Consider the following 25836-nt stretch of genomic DNA (forward strand, 5'->3'; position numbering starts at 1 on the left):
ACACCCACCCACACACACACACACACTGAGACTCCATCTCACACACACATGCTCTAGGCGGAGCATTTGTTCCTACCACCCTTCATCCACCCTTACCCGTATGATAAACAATCACCTTAATTTACTTGTATAACACGGACAAATTCCACTTTACTTTAGTAGTTAGCAAACTTATCATCTGTACCCTTTATAAAAAGTCGAGTTAACGATGATGGTGTGCCTGCCATCTTGTAATATAGACCGTCTAATCTATATCAGATGGATAGAAAGCAAACTATGATAATTTACAAAACATAGCAGCACCTCTCTCCACATCCTTATCTCCCACAACCTCATTGCTGAGCAATTAAAAAATAAAGTCTCTGGAACAATCTAGCATGGTGGCCGCTGCCGCCTGCCGGCGCCGTCCATCCCCATGCCTCCGCCCATTCCGACCACCAGTCACCACCACGCTCCACTCCTCCTCACCTTATCTCTCATCTTTCATTTTTTCGATGACATTCTCGAGAGACCAGTTTTCCGATAAAATTCTCGAAATATCATTAGTTTTTACACATGGGATTACTCCTGCGTGGGTAAATCACAACAGGTGTTTTGTAACAAAATGCATATTGATGTTCCGTGCAATGCATGAGCATCTTGCTTGTAATTATATAACGCAAATCACGAGCAGGAAGTGGCATTTTTTTACACAACCACATTAACATGGCCACGTAAATCACTAGCTAAAGTAAATACCATTATACTTATATCCCGATGCAAAAGGTTGAGTACATGTCCGAAGAGTAGAGTCGCACACACGCACTCTATCTCTCAGAATCACACACACACACACACACCAGTTACGTGACGCCCACTTAAGCAGACACGTATGTTACAATTTGTGCACCCGCGGGTACACGTCATGCTGCGCATTTATTTAAGCCGAACGGCGAACCCAAACAGTAGCTGCATTCATTCCCCTCCCACCGCCTCTTCTCTGGTCGCTGTCGCCCGGATGAGGATCCCCTGACGTGAACAATCCTACCATTCGATCACTGACATGTGGGACCCCCAAGCGTGGGTCCCACCAGTCAGCGAAGGAAAGGCAGGGTAAGGCAGTGATAGCAACGTCAGAGGATCCATGTCCGGCCCGTAGCCATGGCCCGACCGAAGGTAACAACATACGCCATACTCCCGCCGGAGCGGCTCTTTAATATGGAAATTTTAGTGGTCATGCATGCATCTTTTTGTGCTAGCAGTCCTATATAAGGGTTGACTGGTCGCTTCCCGCGGATGTGCGCGGGCGGTGGAAGAGGAAGGAGATGGGAAGCGGGATGTGGAGTAACATTTTTTACCACAATTTCTTAGGAAACTGAGTGCAATAATTGAGTAGTTTTGCAAACTAGCAGTACTACACCTGAAACGGTTCAAAACCTATACTCCCTTGCCAGCGCGCGCTTCCCGCGTGAAACGGTCAGCGTCGCCCTAGAGTGTCAGTGCCGCATTAATGCCCGGCCAGAGCGGAGGCGACCTCTCACTGGCGCCGGCTTTGAAGCGGCGCGACGGCCGAGAGAGCGCTGCTTCCCGGTGCACCGACTGCTCCGCGTCGAGGCTGGCCATAGGCCCTGTTTGGATTCATGGGTGATACGTCTCCAACGTATCTATAATTTTTGATTGCTCCATGCTATATTATATTTTGTTTTGGACATTATTGGGCTTTATTATACACTTTCATATTATTTCTGGCACTAACCTATTAACCGGAGGCCCAGCCCAGAATTGCTGTTTTTTGCCTATTTCAGAGTTTCGCAGAAAAAGAATATCAAACGGAGTCCAAACGGAATGAAACCTTCGGGAACGTGATTTTCGGAACGAACGTGATCCAGAGGACTTGGACCCTATGTCAAGACATCAACCAGGAGGGAACGAGGTAGGGGGGCGCTCCTACCCCCCTAGGCGCGCCCTCCACCCTCGTGGCCCCCCTGTTGCTCCACTGACGTACTCCTTCCTCCAATATATACCTACGTACCCCCAAACTACCAGATACGGAGCCAAAAACCTAATTCCACCGCCGCAACCTTCTGTACCCGTGAGATCCCATCTTGGGGCCTATTCCGGAGCTCCACCGGAGGGGGCATCGATTACGGAGGGCTTCTAGATCAACACCATAGCCTCTCCGATGATGTGTGAGTAGTTTACCTCAGACCTTCGGGTCCATAGTTATTAGCTAGATGGCTTCTTCTCTCTTTTTGGATCTCAATACAATGTTCTCCCCCTCTCTCATGTAGATCTATTCAATGTAATCTTCTTTCGCGGTGTGTTTGTTGAGACCGATGAATTGTGGGTTTATGATCAAGATTATCTATGCACAATATTTGAATCTTCTCTGAATTCTTTTATGTATGATTGGTTATCGTTGCAAGTCTCTTTGAATTATCAGTTTGGTTTGGCCTACTAGATTGATCTTTCTTGCAATGGGAGAAGTGCTTATCTTTGGGTTCAATCTTGTGGTGTCCTTTCCCAGTGACAGTAGGGGCAGCAAGGCACGTATTGTATTGTTGCCATCGAGGATAACAAGATGGGGTTTATATCATATTGCATGAGTTTATCCCTCTACATCATGTCATCTTACTTAAAGCCTTACTCTGTTCTTATGAACTTAATACTCTAGATGCATGCTGGATAGCGGTCGATGTGTGGAGTAATAGTAGTAGATGCAGGCAGGAGTTGGTCTACTTGTCTCGGACGTGATGCCTATATACATGATCATACCTAGATATTCTCATAACTATGCTCAATTCTGTCAATTGCTCAACAGTAATTTGTCCACCCACCGTAAATACTTATGCTCTTGAGAGAAGCCACTAGTGAAACCTATGGCCCCCGGGTCTATTTTCCATCATATTAATCTTCCAACACTTAGTTATTTTCATTGCCTTTTATTTTACTTTGCATCTTTATCATAAAAATACCAAAAATATTATCTTATCATATCTATCAGATCTCACTCTCGTAAGTGACCGTGTAGGGATTGACAACCCCTTATCGCGTTGGTTGCGAGGATTTATTTGTTTGTGTAGGTGCGAGGGACTCGTGCGTGGCCTCCTACTGGATTGATACATTGGTTCTCAAAAACTGAGGGAAATACTTACGCTACTTTGCTGCATCACCCTTTCCTCTTCAAGGGAAAACCAACGCAGTGCTCAAGAGGTAGCAAGAAGGATTTCTGGCGCTGTTGCCGGGGAGTCTATGCAAAAGTCAACATACCAAGTACCTATCACAAACCCTTATCTCCCGCATTACATTATTTGCCATTTGCCTCTCGTTTTCCTCTCCCCCACTTCACCCTTGCCGTTTTATTCGCCCTCTCTTTTCAATTCGCCTTTTTTCGCTCGCTTCTTGTTTGCTCGTGTGTTGGATTGCTTGTTTGTCACGATGGCTCAAGATAATACCAAATTGTGTGACTTCACTAATACCAACAACAATGATTTCCTTAGCCCTCCGATTGCTCCTCTTACCGATTCTGAATCTTGTGAAATCAATGCTGCTTTGTTGAATCTTGTCATGAAAGATCAATTCGCCGGCCTTCCTAGTGAAGATATCGCTACCCATCTGAATAGCTTCGTGGATTTTTGTGATATGCAAAAGAAGAAAGATGTGGATTATGATATTTTTAAATTGAAGCTATTTCCTTTTTCGCTTAGAGATCGTGCTAAACCTTGGTTTTCGTCTTTGCCTAAAAATAGTATTGATTCATGGAATAAGTGCAAAGATGCTTTTATCTCTAAGTATTTTCCTCCCGCTAAGACCATCTCTCTTAGAAACGATATTATGAATTTTAAACAACTTGATCATGAACATGTTGCACAAGCTTGGGAGAGGATGAAATTAATGATACGTAATTGCCCTACGCATGGTTTGAATTTGTGGATGATTATACAAACTTTTTATGCCGGATTGAATTTTTCTTCTAGAAATCTTTTAGATTCGGCCGCGGGAGGCACTTTTATGGAAATCACTTTAGGAGAAGCTACTAAACTCGTAGTTAATATTATGGTTAATTATTCTCAATGGCACACTGAAAGATCTACTAATTACAAAGTGCATGCGATAGAAGAAATTAATGTTTTGAGTGGAAAGATGGATGAACTTATGAAATTATTTGCTACTAAGAGTGTTTCTTCTGATCCTAATGATATGCCTTTGTCTACTTTGATTGAGAATAATAATGAATCCATGGATGTGAATTTTGTTGGTAGGAATAATTTTGGTAACAACGCGTATAGAGGAAACTTTAATCCTAGGCCTTATCCTAGTAATTCCTCTAATAATTATGGTAATTCCTACAACAATTATTATGGAAATTTTAATAATATGTCCTCTGAATTTGAGACTAGTGTTAAGGAATTTATGCATTCGCAAAAGAATTTCAATGCTTTGCTTGAAGAAAAATTGCTTAAAGTTGATGAATTGGCTAGGAACGTTGATAGAATTTCTCTTGATGTTGATTCTTCAAAGCTTAGATCTATTCCTCCTAATCATGATATCAATTAGTCTCTCAAAGCCATGAGAATTTCCATTGATGAGTGTAAAGAAAGAACCGCTAGGATGCGTGCTAAGAAAGATTGCTTTATCAAAGCGTGTTCTTCAAATTTCTTTGAAAATAAAGATGAAGATCTAAAAGTTATTGATGTGTCCCCTATTAAATCTTTGTTTTGCAATATGAATCTTGATAATGATGGGACTGAATATGATCCACCTTTACCTAGAAGGCGTTCCAGAAATTCGGAGTTTTTAGATCTTGATGCTAAAATTGATAAAAGTGGGATTGAAGAGATCAAAACACTAGATATTAATGAACCCACTATTTTGGATTTGAAGGAATTTAATTATGATAATTGCTCTTTGATAGATTGTATTTCCTTGTTGCAATCCCTGCTAAATTCTCCTCATGCTTACACTCAACACAAAGCTTTTACTAAACATATCATTGATGCTTTAATGCAATCTTATGAAGAAAAACTTGAGTTGGAAGTTTCTATCCCTAGAAAACTTTATGATGAGTGGGAACCTACTATTAAAATTAAAATTAAAGATCATGAATGCTATGCTTTGTGTGATTTGGGCGCTAGTGTTTCCACGATTCCAAAGACTTTATGTGATTTATTAGGTTTCCATGAATTTGATGATTGCTCTTTAAACTTGCACCTTGCGGTTTCCACTATTAAGAAACCTATGGGAAGAATTAATGATGTTCTTATTGTTCCAAATAGGAACTATGTGCCCGTAGACTTTATTTTTCTTGACATAGATTGCAATCCTTCATGTCCTATTATTCTTGGTAGACCTTTCCTTAGAACGATTGGTGCAATCATTGATATGAAGGAAGGGAATATTAGATTCCAATTTCCGTTAAGGAAAGGCATGGAACACTTCCCTAGAAAGAAAATAAAATTACCTTATGAATCTATTATGAGAGCCACTTATGGATTGCCTACCAAAGATGGCAATACCTAGATCTATCATTGCTATTATGCCTAGCTAGGGGCGTTAAACGATAGCGCTTGTTGGGAGGCAACCCAATTTTATTTTTTGTTTTATGCTTTTTGCTTCTGTTTAGGAATAAATCTTTGATCTAGCCTCTGGTTAGATGTGTTTTTATGTTTTAATTAGTGTTTGTGCCAAGTTAAACCTATAGGATCTTCTTGGATGATAGTTATTTGATCTTGCTGTAAATTCCAGAAACTTTCTGTTCATGAAAACAATTGTTAAAAATCACCAGAACGTGATAAAATATTGATTCCAATTTCTTCTGATCAATAAACAAATTTTCTAGGTCTTCCTATTTTGGATAATTTTTTGGAGTTCCAGAAGTTTGCGTTAGTTACAGATTACTACAGACTGTTCTATTTTTGACAGATTCTTTTTTCGTGTGTTGTTTGCTTATTTTGCTGAATCTATGGCTAGTAAAAGAGTTTATTGTTGGGGAACGTAGTAATTTCAAAAAAATTCCTATGCACACGCAAGGTCATGGTGATGCATAGCAACGAGAGGGGAGAGTGTTGTCCACGTACCCTCGTAGACCGACAGCGGAAGCGTTATCACAACGCGGTTGATGTAGTCGTACGTCTTCACGATCCGACCGATCAAGTACCGAAAGCACGGCACCTCCGAGTTCTACACACGTTCAGCTCGATGACGTCCCTCGAACTCCGATCCAGCCGAGTGTTGAGGGAGAGTTTCGTCAGCACGACGGCGTGGTGACGATGATGATGTTCCACCGACGCAGGGCTTCGCCTAAGCTCCGTAACGGTATTATCGAGGTGTAATATGGTGGAGGGGGGCACCGCACATGGCTAAGAGATCTCAAGGATCAATTGTTGTGTCTCTGGGGTGCCCCCCTGCCCCCGTATATAAAGGAGCAAGGGGGAGGCAGCCGGCCAAGGGGAGAGGCGCGCCAAAGGGGGGAGTCCTACTCCCACCGGGAGTAGGACTCCTCCTTTCCTTGTGGGAGTAGGAGATGGGAAGGGGGAAGGAGAAAGAAGGAAGGGGGCGCCCCCCCTCCCTAGTCCAATTCGGACTAGCCCATGGGGAGGGGTGCGGCCACCCTTTGGGGTCTTTCCCTCCTTTCCCGTATGGCCCATTAAGGCCCAATACGAATTCCCGTAACTCTCCGGTACTCCGAAAAATACCCGAATCACTCGGAACCTTTCCGAAGTCCGAATATAGTCGTCCAATATATCGATCTTTACGTCTCGGCCATTTCGAGACTCCTCGTCATGTGCCCGATCTCATCCGGGACTCCGAACTCCTTCGGTACATCAAAACTCAATAAAACTGTCATCGTAACGTTAAGCGTGCGGACCCTTCGGGTTCGAGAACTATGTAGACATGACCGAGACACCTCTCCGGTCAATAACCAATAGCGGGACCTGGATGCCCATATTAGCTCCCACATATTCTACGAAGATCTTTATCGGTCAGACCGCATAACAACATACGTTGTTCCCTTTGTCATCGGTATGTTACTTGCCCGAGATTCGATCGTCGGTATCTCGATACCTAGTTCAATCTCGTTACCGGCAAGTCTCTTTACACGTTCCATAATACATCGTCCCGCAACTAACTCATTAGTCACAATGCTTGCAAGGCTTATAGTGATGTGCATTACCGAGTGGGCCCAGAGATACCTCTCCGACAATCGGAGTGACAAATCCTAATCTCGAAATACGTCAACCCAACAAGTACCTTTGGAGACACCTGTAGAGCAACTTTATAATCACCCATTTACGTTGTGACGTTTGGTAGCACACAAAGTGTTCCTCCGGTAAACGGGAGTTGCATAATCTCATAGTCATAGGAACATGTATAAGTCATGAAGAAAGCAATAGCAACATACTAAACGATCGGGTGCTAAGCTAACGGAATGGGTCAAGTCAATCACGTCATTCTCCTAATGAGGTGATCTCATTAATCAAATGACAACTCATGTCTATGGCTAGGAAACATAACCATCTTTGATTAACGAGCTAGTCAAGTAGAGGCATACTATTGACACTCTGTTTGTCTATGTATTCACACATGTATTATGTTTCCGGTTAATACAATTCTAGCATGAATAATAAACATTTATCATGATAAAGGAAATAAATAATACTTTATTATTGCCTCTAGGGCATAGTTCCTTCAGTCTCCCACTTGCACTAGAGTCAATAATCTAGTTCACGTCGCCATGTGATTTAACATCAATAATTCACATCACCATGTGATTAACACCCATAGTTCACATCTCTATGTGACCAACACTCAAAGGGTTTACTAGTCAATAATCTAGTTCACATCGCTATGTGATTAACACCCAAAAAGTACTAAGGTGTGATTATGTTTTGCTTGTGAGATAATTTTAGTCAACGGGTCTGTCACATTCAGATCCGTAAGTATTTTGCAAATTTCTATGTCTACAATGCTCTGCACGGAGCTACTCTAGCTAATTGCTCCCACTTTCAATATGTATCTAGACCGAGAATTAGAGTCATCTAGATTAGTGTCAAAACTTGCATCGACGTAACCCTTTACGACGAACCTTTTGTCACTTCCATAATCGAGAAACATATCCTTATTCCACTAAGGATAATTTTGACTGTTGTCCAGTGATCTACTCCTAGATCACTATTGTACTCCCTTGCCAAAATCAATGTAGGGTATACAATAGATCTGGTACACAGCATGGCATACTTTATAGAACCTATGGCCAAGGCATAGGGAATGACTTTCATTCTCTTTCTATCTTTTGCCGTAGTCGGGCTTTGAGTCTTTACTCAATTTCACACCTTGTAACACAGGCAAGAACTCTTTCTTTGACTGTTCTATTTTTCAACTACTTCAAAATCTTGTTAAGGTATGTACTCATTGAAAAACTTATCAAGCGTCTTCATCTATCTCTATAGATCTTGATGCTCAATATGTAAGTAGCTTCACCGAGGTCTATCTTTGAAAAACTCCTTTCAAACACTCCTTTATGCTTTGCATAATAATTCTACATTATTTCCGATCAAAAATATGTCATTGACATATACTTATCAGAAATGCTGTAGTGCTCCCAGTCACTTTCTTGTAAATACAAGCTTCACCGCAAGTCTGTATAAAACTATATCCTTTGATCAACTTATCAAAGCGTATATTCCAACTCCGAGATGCTTGCACCAGTCCATAGATGGATCGCTCGAGCTTGCATATTTTGTTAGCACCTTTAGGATTGACAAAACCTTCTGGTTGCATCATATACAACTCTTCTTTAATAAATCTTTTAAGGAATGCAGTTTTGTTTATCCATTTGCCAGATTTCATAAAATGCGGCAATTGCTAACATGATTCAGACGGACTTAAGCATAGATACTAGTGAGAAACTCTCATCGTAGTCAACACCTTAAACTTGTTGAAAACCTTTTGCGACAATTCTAGCTTTGTAGATAGTAACACTACTATCAGCGTCCGTCTTCCTCTTGAAGATCCATTTAATCTCAATGGCTCGCCGATCATTGGGCAAGTCAATCAAAGTCCATACTTTGTTCTCATACATGGATCTCATCTCAGATTTCATGGCTTCAAGCCATTTTGCGGAATCTGGGCTCACCATTGCTTCTTCATAGTTCGTAGGTTCGTCATGGTCTAGTAACATAACCTCCAGAACAGGATTACCGTACCACTCTGGTGCGGATCTTACTCTGGTTGACCTACGAGGTTTGGTAGTAACTTGATATGAAGTTACATGATCATCATCATTAACTTCCTCACTAATTGGTGTAGGAGTCACAGGAACAGATTTCTGTGATGAACTACTTTCCAATAAGGGAGCAGGTACAGTTACCTCATCAAGTTCTACTTTCCTCCCACTCACTTTTCTTTCGAGAGAAACTCCTTCTCTAGAAAGGATCCATACTAAGCAACGAATGTCTTGCCTTCGGATCTGTGATAGAAGGTGTACCCAACTGTCCCCTTTGGGTATCCTATGAAGACACATTTCTCCGATTTGGGTTTGAGCTTATCAGGATGAGACTTTTTCACATAAGCATCGCAACCCCAAACTTTAAGAAATGAAAACTTTGGTTTCTTGCCAAACCACAGTTCATAAGGCGTCGTCTCAACGGATTTTGATGGTGCCCTATTTAACGTGAATGCAGCTATCTCTAATGCATAACCCCAAAACGATAGTGGTAGATCGGTAAGATACATCATATATCGCACCATATCTAATAAAGTACGATTACGACGTTCGGACACACCATTACACCGTGGTGTTCTAGGTGGCGTGAGTAGTGAAACTATTTCACATTGTTTTAACTGAAGGCCAAACTCGTAACTAAAATACTCTTCTCCACGATCAGATCGTAGAAACTTTATTTTCTTGTTACGATGATTTTCTACTTCACTCTGAAATTCTTCGAATTTTTCAAATGCTTCAGACTTATGTTTCATCAAGTAGATATACCCATATCTGCTCAAATCATCTGCGAAGGTTAGAAAATAATGATACCTGCTACGAGCCTCAATATTCATCGGACCACATACATCTGTATGTATGATTTCCAACAAATATGTTGCTCTCTCCATAGTTCCGGAGAACGGTGTTTTAGTCATCTTGCCCATGAGGCACGGTTCGCAAGCATCAAGTGATTGATAATCAAGCGATTCCAAAATTCCATTAGTATGGAGTTTCTTCATGCGCTTTACACCAATATGACCTAAACGGCAGTGCCACAAATAAGTTGCACTATCATTATTAACTTTGCATCTTTTGGCTTCAATATTATGATTTATGTGTATCACTACGATCGAGATCCAACAAACCATTTTCGTTGGTGTGTCTGACCATAGAAGGTTTTTATTCATGTAAACAGAACAACAATTGTTCTCTAACTTAAATGAATAACCGTATTGCAATAAACATGATCAAATCATATTCATGCTCAACGCAAACACCAAATAACACTTATTTAGTTTCAACACTAATCCCGAAAGTACAGGGAGTGTGCGATGATGATCATATCAATCTTGGAACTACTTCCAACACACATCGTCACCTTGCCTTTTACTAGTCTCTGTTTATTCTGCAACTCCCGTTTTCGAGTTACTACTCTTTAGCAACTGAACCAGTATCAAATACTGAGGGGTTGCTATAAACACTAGTAAGTACACATCAATAACATGTATATCCAATATACCTTTGTTCACTTTTCCATCCTTCTTATCCACCAAATACTTGGGGCAGTTCCGCCTCCAGTGACCAGTCCCTTTGTAGTAGAAGCACTTAGTCTCAGGCTTAGGTACAGACTTGGGCTTCTTCACTTGAGTAGCAGCTTGCTTGCCGTTCTTTTTGAAGTTCCCCTTCTTCCCTTTGCCCTTTTCTTGAAACTAGTGGTCTCGTCAACCATCAACACTTGATGTTTTTCTTGATTTCTACCTTCGTCGATTTCAGCATCACGAAGAGCTCGGGAATTACTTTCATCATCCCTTGCATACTATAGTTCATCACGAAGTTCTACTAACTTGGTGATGGTGACTAGAGAATTCTGTCAATCACTATTTTATCTAGAAGATTAACTCCCACTTGATTCAAGCGATTGTAGTACCCAGACAATCTGAGCACATGCTCACTAGTTGAGCGATTCTCCTCCATCTTTTAGCTATAGAACTTGTTGGAGACTTCATATCTCTCAACTCGGGTATTTGCTTGAAATATTAATTTCAACTCCTGGAACATCTTATATGGTCCATGACGTTCAAAACGTCTTTGAAGTCCCGATTCTAAGCCGTTAAGCATGGTGCACTAAACTATCAAGTAGTCATCATATTCAGCTAGCCAAACGTTCATAACGTCTGCATCTGCCCCAGCAATAGGTCTGTCACCTAGCGGTGCATCAAGGACATAATTTTTCTGTGCAGCAATGAGGATAATCCTCAGATCAGGGATCCAATCCACATCTTTGCTACTAACATCTTTCAACATAATTTTTTTCTCTAGGAACATATCAAAAATAAACACAGGGAAGCAACAACGCGAGCTATTGATCTATAACATAATTTGCAAAATACTATCAGGACTAAGTTCATGATAAATTTAAGTTCAATTAATCATATTACTTAAGAACTCCCACTTAGATAGACATCCCTCTAATCATCTAAGTGATTGCGTGATCCAAAGCAACTAAACCATGTCCGATTAACACATGAGATGGAGTAGTCTCAATGGTGAACATCACTATGTTGATCATATCTACTATATGATTCACGCTCGACCTTTTGGTCTCTGCGTTCCGAGGCCATATCTGTATATATGCTAGGCTCGTCAAGTTTAACCTGAGTATTCCGCGTGTGCAACTGTTTTGCACCCGTTGTATTTGAACGTAGAGCCTATCATACCCGATTAACGCGTGGTGTCTCAGCACGAAGAACTTTCGCAACGGTGCATACTCAGGGAGAACACTTTTATCTTGAAATTTTAGTGAGAGATCATCTTATAATGCTATCGTCAATCAAAGCAAGATAAGATGCATAAAGGATTAACATCACATGCAATCAATATAAGTGATATGATATGGCCATCATCATCTTGTGCTTGTGATCTCCATCTCCGAAGCACCGTGCTCGTGATCTCCATCTCCGAAGCACCGTCATGATCACCATCGTCACCGGCGCGACACCTTGATCTCCATCGTAGTATCATTGTCGTCTCGTCAACTAATTGCTTTTACTACTATCACTACCGCTTAGTGATAAAGTAAAACTATTACATGGCGATTGCATTTCATACAATAAAGCGACAACCATATGGCTCCTGCTAGTTGCCGATAACTCGGTTACAAAACATGATCATCTCATACAACAAATTATATCACATCATGTCTTGACCATATCACATCACAACATGCCCTGCAAAAACAAGTTAGACGTCCTCTACTTTGTTGTTGCAAGTTTTACGTGGCTGCTACGGGCTTAGCAAGAACCGTTCTTACCTACGCATCAAAACCACAACGATAGTTGTCAAGTTGGTGTTGTTTTAACCTTCGCAAGGACCGGGCGTAGCCACACTCGGTTCAACTAAAGTGAGAGAGACAGCCACCCGCCAGTCACCTTTAAGCAACGAGTGCTCCGAACGGTGAAACCAGTCTCGCGTAAGCGTACGCATAATGTCGGTCCGGGCCGCTTCATCTCACAATACCACTGAAACAAAGTATGACATGCTGGTAAGCAGTATGACTTATATCGTCCACAACTCACTTGTGTTCTACTCGTGCATAGCATCAACGCATAAAACCAGGCTCTGATACCACTGTTGGGGCATGTAGTAATTTTAAAAAATTTCCTACGCACACGCAAGATCATGGTGATGCATAGCAACGAGAGGGGAGAGTGTTATCCACGTACCCTCGTAGACCGACAGCAGAAGCGTTATCACAACGCGGTTGATGTAGTCGTACGTCTTCACGATCCGACCGATCAAGTACCGAACGCACGGCACCTCCGAGTTCTACACACGTTCAGCTCGATGACGTCCCTCGAACTCCGATCCAGCCGAGTGTTGAGGGAGAGTTTCGTCAGCACGACGGCGTGGTGACGATAATGATGTTCCACCGACGCAGAGCTTCGCCTAAGCTCCGTAACGGTATTATCGAGGTGTAATATGGTGGAGGGGGGCACCGCACACGGCTAAGAGATCTCAAGGATCAATTGTTGTGTCTCTGGGGTGCCCCCCTGCCCCTGTATATAAAGGAGCAAGGGGGAGGCAGCCGGCCAATGGGAGAGGCGCGCCAAAGGGGGGAGTCCTACTCCCACCGGGAGTAGGACTCCTCCTTTCCTTGTGGGAGTAGGAGAAGGGAAGGGGGAAGGAGAAAGAAGGAAGGGGGCGCCCCCCTCCCTAGTCCAATTCGGACTAGCCCATGGGGAGGGGTGCGGCCACCCTTTGGGGTCTTTCCCTCCTTTCCCGTATGGCCCAATAAGGCCCAATACGAATTCCCGTAACTCTCCGGTACTCCGAAAAATACCCGAATCACTCGGAACCTTTCCGAAGTCCGAATATAGTCGTCCAATATATTGATCTTTACGTCTCAGCCATTTCGAGACTCCTCGTCATGTCCCCGATCTCATCCGGGACTCCGAACTCCTTCGGTACATCAAAACTCAATAAAACTGTCATCGTAACGTTAAGCGTGCGGACCCTTCGGGTTCGAGAACTATGTAGACATGACCGAGACACCTCTCCGGTCAATAACCAATAGCGGGACCTGGATGCCCATATTAGCTCCCACATATTCTACGAAGATCTTTATCGGTCAGACCGCATAACAACATACGTTGTTCCCTTTGTCATCGGTATGTTACTTGCCCGAGATTCGATCGTCGGTATCTCGATACCTAGTTCAATCTCGTTACCGGCAAGTCTCTTTACTCGTTCCGTAATACATCATCCCGCAACTAACTCATTAGTCACAATGCTTGCAAGGCTTATAGTGATGTGCATTACAGAGTGGGCCCAGAGATACCTCTCCGACAATCGGAGTGACAAATCATAATCTCGAAATACGCCAACCCAACAAGTACCTTTGGAGACACCTGTAGAGCACCTTTATAATCACCCATTTATGTTGTGACGTTTGGTAGCACACAAAGTGTTCCTCCGGTAAACGGGAGTTGCATAATCTCATAGTCATAGGAACATGTATAAGTCATGAAGAAAGCAATAGCAACATACTAAACGATCGGGTGCTAAGCTAACGGAATGGGTCAAGTCAATCACGTCATTCTCCTAATGAGGTGATCTCGTTAATCAAATGACAACTCATGTCTATGGCTAGGAAACATAACCATCTTTGATTAACGAGCTAGTCAAGTAGAGGCATACTAGTGACACTCTGTTTGTCTATGTATTCACACATGTATTATGTTTCCGGTTAATACAATTCTAGCATGAATAATAAACATTTGTCATGATATAAGGAAATAAATAATACTTTATTATTGCCTCTAGGGCATATTTCCTTCATTTATAAACCATAGAGAAGTTAGAATACAGTAGGGTTAACACCAATATAAATAAAGAATGAGTTCATTACAGTACCTTGAAGTGGTTTTTTGTTTTCTTTCGCTAACGGAGCTCACGAGATTTTCTGATGAGTTTTGTGTTGTGAAGTTTTCAAGTTTTGGGTAAAAGATTTGATGAATTATGGAACAAGGAGTGGCAAGAGCCTAAGCTTGGGGATGCCCATGGCACCCCCAAGATAATCTAAGGAGCATCCCCTCTTTCGTCTACTTCCATCGGTAACTTTACTGGGAGCTATATTTTTATTCACCACATGATATGTGTTTTGCTTGGAGCGTCATGTATGATTTGAGTCTTTATTTGTTAGCTTACCACAATCATCTTTGTTGTACACACCTTTTGAGAGAGACACACATGATTCGTAAATTATTAGAATACTCTATGTGCTGCACTTATATCTTTTGAGTTATATAGTTTTTGCTCTAGTACTTCACTTATATCTTTTAGAGCACGGAGGTGGTCTTGTTTTATAGAAACTATTATTCTCTCATGCTTCACTTAGGTTATTTTGAGAGTCTTAAATAGCATGGTAATTTTCTTAAATAATCCTAATATGCTAGGTATTCAAGACTAGTAAAAACTTTCTTATGAGTGTGTTGAATACTAAGATTAGTTTGATGCTTGATGATTGTTTTGAGACATGGAGGTAGTGATATCAAAGTTGTGCTAGTTGAGTAGTTGTGAATTTGAGAAATACTTGTGTTGAAGCTTGCAAGTCCCGTAGCATGCACGTATGGTAAACGTTATGTAACAAATTTGAAACATGAGGTGTTCTTTGAGTGTCCTCCTTATGAGTGGCGGTCGTGGACAAGCGATGGTCTTTTCCTACCAATCTATCCCCCTAGGAGCATGCGCGTAATGCTTGGTTTTTGATGACTTGTAGATTTTTGCAATAAGTATGTGAGTTCTTTATGACTAATGTTGAGTCCATGGATTATACGCACTCTCATCTTTCCACCATTGCTAGCCTCTTCGGTACCGTGCATTGCCCTTTCTCACATTGAGAGTTGGTGCAAACTTCGCCGGTGCATCCAAACCCCGTGATATGATACACTCTTTCACACATAAACCTCCTTATATCTTCCTCAAAACAGCCACCATACCTACCTATTATGGAATTTCCATAGCCATTCCGAGATATATTGCCATGCAACTTTCCACAGTTCCGTTTATCGTGACACGTTCATCATTGTCATATTGCTTTGCATGATCATGTAGTTGACATAGTATTTGTGGCAAATCCACCATTCATAATTCTTTCATACATGTCACTCTTGGTTCATTGCATATCCCGATACACCACCGGAGGCATTCATATAGAGTCATACTTTGTTCTAGTATCGAGTTGTAATCTTTGAGTTGTAAATAAATAGAAGTGCGATGATCATCATTTATAGAGCATTGTCCCAATAAAAAAAGAGAAAGGCCAAATAATAAAAAGGGAAGGCCCAAAAAAAAGGGGGACAATGCTACTATCCTTTTTCCAAACTTGTGCTTCAAAGTAGCACCGTGATCTTCATGATAGAGAGTCTCTTGTTTTGTCACTTTCATATACTAGTGGGAACTTTTCATTATAGAACTTGGCTCGTATATTCCAACAATGGGCCTCCTCAAGTGCCCTAGGTCTTCGTGAGCAAGCAAGTTGGATGCACACCCATTTAGTTTCTTTTGTTGAGCTTTCATATATTTATAGCTCTAGTGCATCTGTTGCATGGCAATCCCTACTCCTTGCATTAACATCAATCGATGGGCATCTCCATAGCTCATTGATTAGCCTCGTTGATGTGAGACTTTCTCCTTTTTTGTCTTCTCCACATAACCCCCATCATTATATTTTATTCCACCCATAGTGCTATATCCATGGCTCACGCTCATGTATTGCGTGAAAGTTGAAAAGGTTTGAGATTACTAAAGTATGAAACAATTGCTTGGCTTGTCATCGGGGTTGTGCATGATGAGAGCATTCTTGTGTGACAAAAATGGAGCATGACTAAACTATATGATTTTGTAGGCATGAACTTTCTTTGGCCATGTTATTTTGAGAAGACATAATTGCTTAGTTAGTATGCTTGAAGTATTATTATTTTTATGTCAATATTGAACTTTTATCTTGAATCTTTCGGATCTGAATATTCATACCACAATTAAGAAGAATTACATTGAAATTATGCCAAGTAGCATTCCACATAAAAAATTCTGTTTTTATCACTTACCTACTCGAGGACGAGCAGGAATTAAGCTTGGGGATGCTTGATACGTCTCCAACGGATCTATAATTTTTGATTGCTCTATGCTATATTATATTCTGTTTTGGACATGATTGGGCTTTATTATACACTTTTATATTATTTTTGGGACTAACCTATTAACCGGAGGCCCATCCAAGAATTGCTATTTTTTGCCTATTTCAGAGTTTCGCAGAAAAAGAATATCAAATGGAGTCCAAACGGAATGAAACCTTCGGGAACGTGATTTTCGGAACGAACGAGATCCAGAGGACTTGGGCCCTACGTCAAGACATCAACCAGGAGGGCACGAGGTAGGGGCGCGCACCCTCCACCCTCGTTGCCCCCCTGTTGCTCCACCAACGTACTCCTTCCTCCTATATATACCTACGTACCCCCAAAGTACCAGATACGGAGCCAAAAACCTAATTCCACAGCCGCAACCTTCTGTACCCGTGAGATCCCATCTTGGGGCCTGTTCCGGAGCTCCGCCGGAGGGGGCATCGATCACGGAGGGCTTCTACATCAACACCATAGGCTCTCCGATGATGTGTGAGTAGTTTACCTCAGACCTTCGGGTCCATAGTTATTAGCTAGATGGCTTCTTCTCTCTTTTTGGATCTCAATACAATGTTCTCCCCCTCTCTCATGGAGATCTATTCGATATAATCTTCTTTTGCGGTGTGTTTGTTGAGACCGATGAATTGTGGGTTTATGATCAAGATTATCTATGAACAATATTTGAATCTTCTCTGAATTCTTTTATGTATGATTGGTTATCTTTGCAAGTCTCTTCGAATTATCAGTTTGGTTTGGCCTACTAGATTGATCTTTCTTGCAATGGGAGAAGTGCTTAGCTTTGGGTTCAATCTTGCGGTGTCCTTTCCCAGTGATGGTAGGGGCAGCAAGGCACGTATTGTATTGTTGCCATCGAGGATAACAAGATGGGGTTTATATCATATTGCATGAGTTTATCCCTCTACATCATGTCATCTTACTTAAAGCGTTAATCTGTTCGTATGAACTTAATACTCTAGATGCATGCTGGATAGCGGTCGATGAGTGGAGTAATAGTAGTAGATGCAGGCAGGAGTCGGTCTACTTGTCTCGGACGTGATGCCTATATACATGATCATACCTAGATATTCTCATAACTATGCTCAATTCTGTCAATTGCTCAACAGTAATTTGTCCACCCACCGTAAATACTTATGCTCTTGAGAGAAGCCACTAGTGAAACCTATGGCCCCCGGGTCTATTTTCCATCATATTAATATTCCAACACTTAGTTATTTTCATTGCCTTTTATTTTACTTTGCATCTTTATCATAAAAATACCAAAAATATTATCTTATCATATCTATCAGATCTCACTCTCGTAAGTGACCGTGTAGGGATTGACAACCCCTTATCGCGTTGGTTGCGAAGATTTATTTGTTTGTGTAGGTGCGAGGGACTCGTGCGTGGCCTCCTACTGGATTGATACCTTGGTTCTCAAAAACTGAGGGAAATACTTACGCTACTTTGCTGCATCACCCTTTCCTCTTCAAGGGAAAACCAACGCAGTGCTCAAGAGGTAGCAATGGGTTAGAATTAGTTTGAGCTAGTTGGGGCTAAAATAGCCATAAAGTATCCAAGCATGAGGGTTTAAATTGGAGCAAGTTGCACCCAACCCACCAAAAAAAACTATCCCACCCAAGAGGTGCTAACTGGAGATAGTTCTCATTGGGACCACTGAAAAATCACTTCTCTCTCTCCATCAAGTGCATTTATTGTCAATCTAACCCTGTCACCCAAACACCTCTTTGGCTGCAGTTAGTTCAGGGTTAGTCATGAGTTAGTCTAACCTCTAGCTAAGTTAGAGTATCCAAACAGGAGCAGTATAGGACATGCAAGTTGCTCAAAGCATACAGTCAAATTCGTACGTGAAAGGATTTTTTCTTTTTGAAAAAGAAACGTGAAAGGAATTTTTTTAGAATGCTCTTGGCATGTCGCTAACATGTGATGAGATAACCGACCTCAATAGGCGGCAAAAACGCCAGCCCGCCGCACTTTGAGAGAGACGAGGAGGGAGAAGCAATACGGGCTGCTGGATTACTAGAGATAGGTGTCGCACGGAAGCCAAGAAATATGGTGATAGCGTGGGTTAGCCATGTACTAGTATGATGTAACTACACTGGGCTGCCGTGTTTCGTACTCTTCCAGTCCACTCTGGAGATGATTGGTTGACTTTATATCGCTGAATAATATAAAATATTATGAGTGCAGACGCTCCACCCCGAGGTTCCTTGCTCCTTCTCGGTCATCGGGAATCTATGTTCTTCCACTCTATTTTTTTTACGTGAGCTTTGTTCATCCTTTTGCCAACACGCAACACATCAGGCATCAAGGTGCACGTGTCATGCAAGGATCATTCCATCTATATGAAGAACACGTGGGACTGGAACTACAAGATGGACATGTACCCAGGAGTGGACGTGCGAACCTGTGTAATATAGCGCAGTAAGTGAAGTAGAAAGTCACAAATAGTATGAACATGCGTGGCATATAGGCATTTGTCTCTTACTACCACTAAATGTTGTACGTGCAATGCCCGGTGATGTTATGGAGTACGTGACTAAGTACTCTACTACTACTATATTAATTGGAGGCACATATTAGGTTTTATATTTGTTTACGTGTATGCCCCGAGACCTTCCAACTAGACGTGTCTTTCTCTCCGGGTCACACTTTGTGTCGTTCATACCACTAGTACAGTAGTACTACTACGTGTGGTCTCCAACCCAGAAGTGGAGATGCTCTACCACGCTGTTCATGTCCCACTCCTGTCGCTGACGTGTGCGACATCCAGCACGTGCCGTGTGTTTGGCACTCCTTCGCCGTAAGAGTTGAAACGCTAGCATTCATTAGAAATAAAAAATAAATATAAATCACCTGTGATACTATACCACGCGGTTACCTTGCTCCTCGATATCGGAAAGAATACTTCCGCTCGCCAACATGTGGGACGTCGACCATCCTGGTCCACTTGCCATTCCCGCAGAACTCCAGGGGAGAGTCACCCCGGACATCGCGCCGCAGTAATTACAAGTGAGCCGTCAAATCACAGGCCCAACCTTTTAGCCACTGTGAAGTTGCTCGGACGAAGGAACCATAATGACTTCGTTGAATTCCGCTTCTGGAAGAAAACTACTGTACCACACTAGAAAAAAATACACTTCCGTGATGATACGTGTTTGTCAGAGGAGGTCACGTTTTCTGTCATGCATGTACATCCATGAAAAATTTATGAAAGAATCAAGATAGTCATACCTGTGCTGTCGTAGAAGTGTTCCATGACATTACCAAAATTATCATCACGGAAGTGTCCACTTCCATGACGATAAATCGCGCGTCAGAGAAGTGCTTTCGTCAAGGGTGAGCGACACGTGGCACCCACTGTAACGGAACGTCCTTAAGCTATCGGGTCCGGTTTTGGATCCGATAACCCGTTAACAGCCCGGACGAATGGGGATTTTCCACGTGTAAAATTCTGATTGGCTGACGGAAACACGTGTCAGCTCGGCGTTGGCATAGGTGTAACTCATCCAATGGGCGAGATGCGCATATGATATGCTGAAACGTGGACCGGCCAAAAAGTGGCCCATAAAGTTTAAATGGGCCGGCCCAACTAAAGGCCCACAAGATTTTGCGGTCCATAATGGGCCAGCCCAGCAAAAGGCCCACGAGATTTTTCGTATCATAATGGGCTGGCCCAGCTAAAGGCCCATGAGATTTTGCAGGCCATAATGGGCCGGCCCAGCTAAAGGCCCGCGAGATTTTGCGGACCATCATGGGCCGGCCCAGATAAAGGCCCAACATTCTTAGTTAAGGCCTGTACGGCTAGTGTCAAATCGGCACGTCAACGGCCTATCCTAAACTTGTCATCATCGCGGCCCATGATCACTTCTGGCCCGTTAACAATCCGCTAACTATGTGGGCCGAATTACGGCCCGGTGTATTTCCGGCCTGTTAAAGCTCCTGCTTCATTTGGGCCCATTTACAGGCCATTGAAACTTTCGGCCCATAAACGACCGTGAAGGATTTGGGTCATATTCGGCCAGGTCTGACATTCGGCCTGTTAGCGGCCCACTATAGATTTGGGCCACTTTCGGCCTGTTGTGATTTTCGGCCTATTAACGTCGGACGAAATCCATGGGCCATATGTGGCCCAACATCACATCGGACCCATTAACGGACCATATAAAAATGACGATAATCTAGCCAGACCGAACTTCCAGCCTGTTAAAGGCCCGTGTATTAGGTCGGCGCATTTATGGCCCGTCCGAATTTGGGCCTGTGAAAGATCCGCATTGTAAATGGGCCCAATCTCACGTTCGGTCTTTTAAAGGCCCATGTTTTTATGGGCTCGAGATATTTACACCTATAAACAGCCTATTGTTACTGAGGGCCCAAATTATGTTTAGGTCTGTTAAAGGCCCACTATGGGCACAAGCCTACCAGGAAAATATGAAATCTTATGCTGATTTAGGCCCAGATATTTTTAGTGGGCTACATGCAAATTTTGGCCCATAATCGTTTTTGGCCCAATTGGAATGGGCCCGACGAATGTTGGCATGTTGGGCTCCTACGAACCTTTCAGCCGAATACATTACTAAGATAAACCTACACTATACAAAAATAGCGTCGTAATTATTCCAACCTTTGGCAGCAGCATAAATGTTGTATCACAACAAAAGGCCTGTTGGCATAAAGTTTACAGTCCTTGCAGATAAAAGCACCATCAGATGTATAGAATAACAGATCATTTGACCTGAGTGCTAATGTTTCAGGCTATAGAATCTGATGGAGCAGCACGATCTTCACCTTTTTCCGCCATTGCTCTTGAACAACGAAGCGAATGTCTGATAGTCTGGTTTCAAAACCATTCATATCTTGATGACATTTGTCAACCACTATTCTTGTTTCCAAAACGACGTCCATTAGGGATTGGATTTGTGTCTGGAGCACAGATATATCACTCTGTCTAGCAGGAAGATTTTGTTCAATAGGCGATTTGGATGAGGTTACCTTGACAACCAACCCAGAATTACGCAGGAAGGTGCTTTTTGCACTGTTAGTGGAGAGATACTGACGCACTGCAGCAAGAGGTGACATTGTGCATGTGGTAGCCTCGTCACCTTCAGGTGGTTGTGGTTGTTCAATCATTTTTTCCATAGCTTCCTGAAAGTTTGAACTTGTAGATTAGTGAACTAGATAAGTTACTAATGAGACAAAAACAAACAAAGTAGGTTACACGTTTATACATAAATTATTTTGGTGAACTACTGTAATACATTAGCATGTATTGTAGTTCCAACTACATAATAACTTTCGGAACATATGTCCATGTAGCATGCCTACTGTATTGTCTATTTCCTCACATTCGTTGAAATCTAAGGATAAAGAGACATGGTTTAAAGTAGGATGAACATAGTATGACATCATTCATATCATGGGCAAACAGATATAAAACAAACAGGCTAGTTTATCATTGTGTGCGCACGTGAACGTAACAACTAGAATACAGATCAAGACCAAAAGAATATCCTTCATCTGTTTTAAACCATGTAAGGTGAAATGATACGTTAAGACAACTGTGTATAAAATTGAACAGAGTAATTGACATTGGCTGCAAACCAAGTAGTTAAATGAACACATCACAGTAGCAATCAGTTCAAAGGCAGGAGGAGTAAGGACATACAACAGCGGCTTGAACTGGTGTGCTCATGCCCTTCATCTTGCTGGTCTGGCAATCCTTGAAGATTTGCACTTCATTCGGTTCAGGTTCTTTTTGGTCCGCACAGGCTTTCCTCTGTATTTGGAACAAGTCAATATAGATACGATAATATGGCATAGAAAAAAGAAGGAAGTAGCAGCTATTTACAAGAGCCTCGTAGTGTGCAATATAGCTACGAGATACTATTGTCTGTTGGAATTTCACTTTAGAACGGTTCGTCTTGTTCTTCAAACAGTTAGCCTAGAAGAAGATACACTTGTAAGGCACATACATAAATACAAGTTCAATATGTGGTCTGATCAAATACATATAGCCTACCTGATACTTTGGATCAGAAGAGTGTTTAACGAGGGTTGTCCAGTCTTCATCTGTAATATATTCCACTGGAGATGTTTGGGCGATTTCATTGTTAGCCTTGCCTTCAAAGTGAGATTTTCTAAGGTGGTACTGTCGGTGTACAAAAAGAGGGGTGCGTTTTTGTACCCCTATACCTGTGCACGGGTAGTCGGAGCCGCGCCTACGGTCACGCTAAGCAGAGCAGGGGAGGTGAGCCAAGGTAAGACCAAAGCCCAAGATGATCAGAGCGACGCCAAGACCAAGACCACAAAGAGCATAGGGACGAAGCAGGTTCCCCCGGAAAGACCCTTGCCGGGGGCAGCCACAGCAACCCCGGCAAGATCCTTGCCGGGGCAGCTCGCCCCACACCAATGGAGTGAGCCACCCATGAGCCCACGGTCCCCAACGCCATCATACACGTAGGGCTAGGGCTCGGGAAGGCACCTCTGTGGTGGCATGCACATCTTTGTGAAGACATATTCAAGATCGGATGAGGATTAGAAGACGACGATCCCCGGCAAGATCCTTGCCGAGGAAGGCCAGCAGACCCCCGGCAAGGCCCTTGCTGGGGACGACAGCACGCCACGGCAAGACCCTTGCCGGGCCGCACGGAAGGACCCTTGCCGGGCCACCTGGCAAGGCCATCACCAAGGACGTCAGCAGGGCCACCGCCAGGCCCACGTCAACCAAGCTTCCACCACCGTTCACATGCAGCTGCCAGCCCAACCAGCTGGGCAGGCACCTGCGTGGCAACATGCAGCTCCCAATCCAACTCATCAAGCGCCTGTGTGGCGGCATGCAGATCTTCGTGAAGGCTCCACCACCGCGCCACCTCAGCTGCCTGCCTGCCTACATGGCACCGCACGCATCACTAGCCGAAGCGCGTGTCGAAGCGAGGAGGAGCGGCGACGGATGGGACAGGCCTCGCCCCCGTCCCCGATAAAGCAAGAGGACACCTAAGCTACGCATTAAATGCGTCTTGTCCAATAATACGAGCGATAAGCTCAGGGTACTGTACGCCTTTCCACCTCCTGTGTGCCACTGTGGCAAGCCCTTCTGACTATAAAAGGAGGCCCATGTCATACTGGAGAAGGATTCGGCTCTTTCGAACCACGCACTGACCACAGCTAGTTCGAGAGCTCATGAAGTCTCTGAAATACACCCACCAAAGTAGGACTAGGGTTTTATGCATCCTCGCGGCCCGAAGCTGGGTAAACGATCCTTGTGCTGTCTACTAGCCCTGCTCTTGTCGCAACCCCACACCCCGGCAACCGTAGTAGGGATTCTTGTGATCCCATAGGTGTCGTTCCACCCCGACATCCTTGGCGCGCCAGGTAGGGGGTGCAATTGTGAGAATCTGGTCTAGTAGTTAGCCTAGCAGTTCTTCATCGCCCTTGGCTCCTGAGAAGGAGGCGGCCGGAGGAATGACGCCGGCTCGGCCACAGAAAAGCTAAGTCATTCAGAGATTTTAGTTATTTCCTCCAATATAAGGTTATCGTCCTCGAAGATCTCGCCTAGGTACGAGAAACCTGCACGCAAAGGGGCCCTCCCGCAATTGGCAACGCCCTTGTTCTGTTTCGAGTCCGCTCAACAGCTCAAAGCGGCCGAGTCGAGAGTGGCAGGGTAGCCTTCCGCACTTGGCAACGCTCCCGACTCTGACTCGAGTGAAGCTCGACAGTTCGGGCGGCCGCGCTAAGGGTGGCAAGGTGGTTCGCCCGGCAGCAAGCACACCCGGCAGGCCAATGGGGATCCGTCCCCAAGACGCCGCCATGGGTTTACGCGTCAGCGAGCCTACCCAGTAACGTAGGGAGGACATACAAAGGAAAGTCGAACCGGAAAATAACATGCATAATACTGAAAGTGCTGCAGAGTTATATTACATCAAATTGTTGCTGCGGTTCTAACTAGAGATAGCAATTGTCTTGGTTGTGAACCTGCAGCGACGATAAAGAACGGGGTGCCTAATCCCGACGCTGGCCCTCCCCCCTCAGAATTCCGCCGACACGGCTGATGATGGGCTTGATGCGCTCCCTGAGCGGCGCAAGGTCAGTACCCTCCGGCAAGCTCTCCAGTGCGGCGTCGAAGTCGAGGTCGGAGTTCCAGTGCGCCACCTTGGTGAGAACCTTGGTCAGGGCACCCTGGCAAAGCCTCCGGGACTCGTCGGCCAGTGAGGCCGCCCGGTTGGCGTGGAGCTGCTCCAGAGCACCGATGACCTTCTCAAAGAACCTGGTCAGGCTGCAATTGGCGCTCACGCTCCGCTCCGGGACATACCTCACGTCCAGCATCCCCATGATGGCCAGCTGCGCGGCGGCCTGGTTGGCGACGGTGGCGAGGCAATCGAGCCAACGGTTCTCGCCCGCCACGTGATCCGCGAAGTTGAGGCCCTCGTTCGCCAGCAACTGCTTCTCGGCCTCCAATTCCTTTGCCAGGGTCCCGTCTCGGGTTTTGGCCTCCGACAGCACCTTCTCGAGACCCTCCAGCTTCAGCTTGAGGTCTTTGATGGAAGTGTTGGCCTCGGAGAGCTCCCCAGCCTTGCTGACGATCGCGCCATGCGCCTCTGTCGGGGCACTGTTGAGCGTGTGCCTCTCCTGGGACAGCTTCAGGGCCTGCTCCTTCAGCCCGTCGCGCTCTGCCTCCAACTCCTCCACCTTGTCGGCGTGAACCTGAGCCTGGGCATCGAGTGCCTCTTTGTGCCTCTGCTCCAGCTCACTGGTCTGCTGCAAGACAAGCTTCTCCAATTCTTCATCCTTGCCGTGAAGCATGGCGGCAAGCTTCTCATCGCGCGCGGCAAGGTCCTATTCCTGGGAATTCAGTGCGGCTTGGTGCTGAGTCTGGGTGGCCTCGGCTGCCGCGGCCAAAGCCTCCGCCTTTTCCTGGGCCTTCTCGTTGTCGGCCAGCTTCATGGTGAGCTCCACGTT

The sequence above is a fragment of the Triticum aestivum genome, chromosome 5D (assembly GCF_018294505.1).
Source record: "Triticum aestivum cultivar Chinese Spring chromosome 5D, IWGSC CS RefSeq v2.1, whole genome shotgun sequence".
NCBI classification, from domain to species: domain Eukaryota; kingdom Viridiplantae; phylum Streptophyta; class Magnoliopsida; order Poales; family Poaceae; genus Triticum; species Triticum aestivum.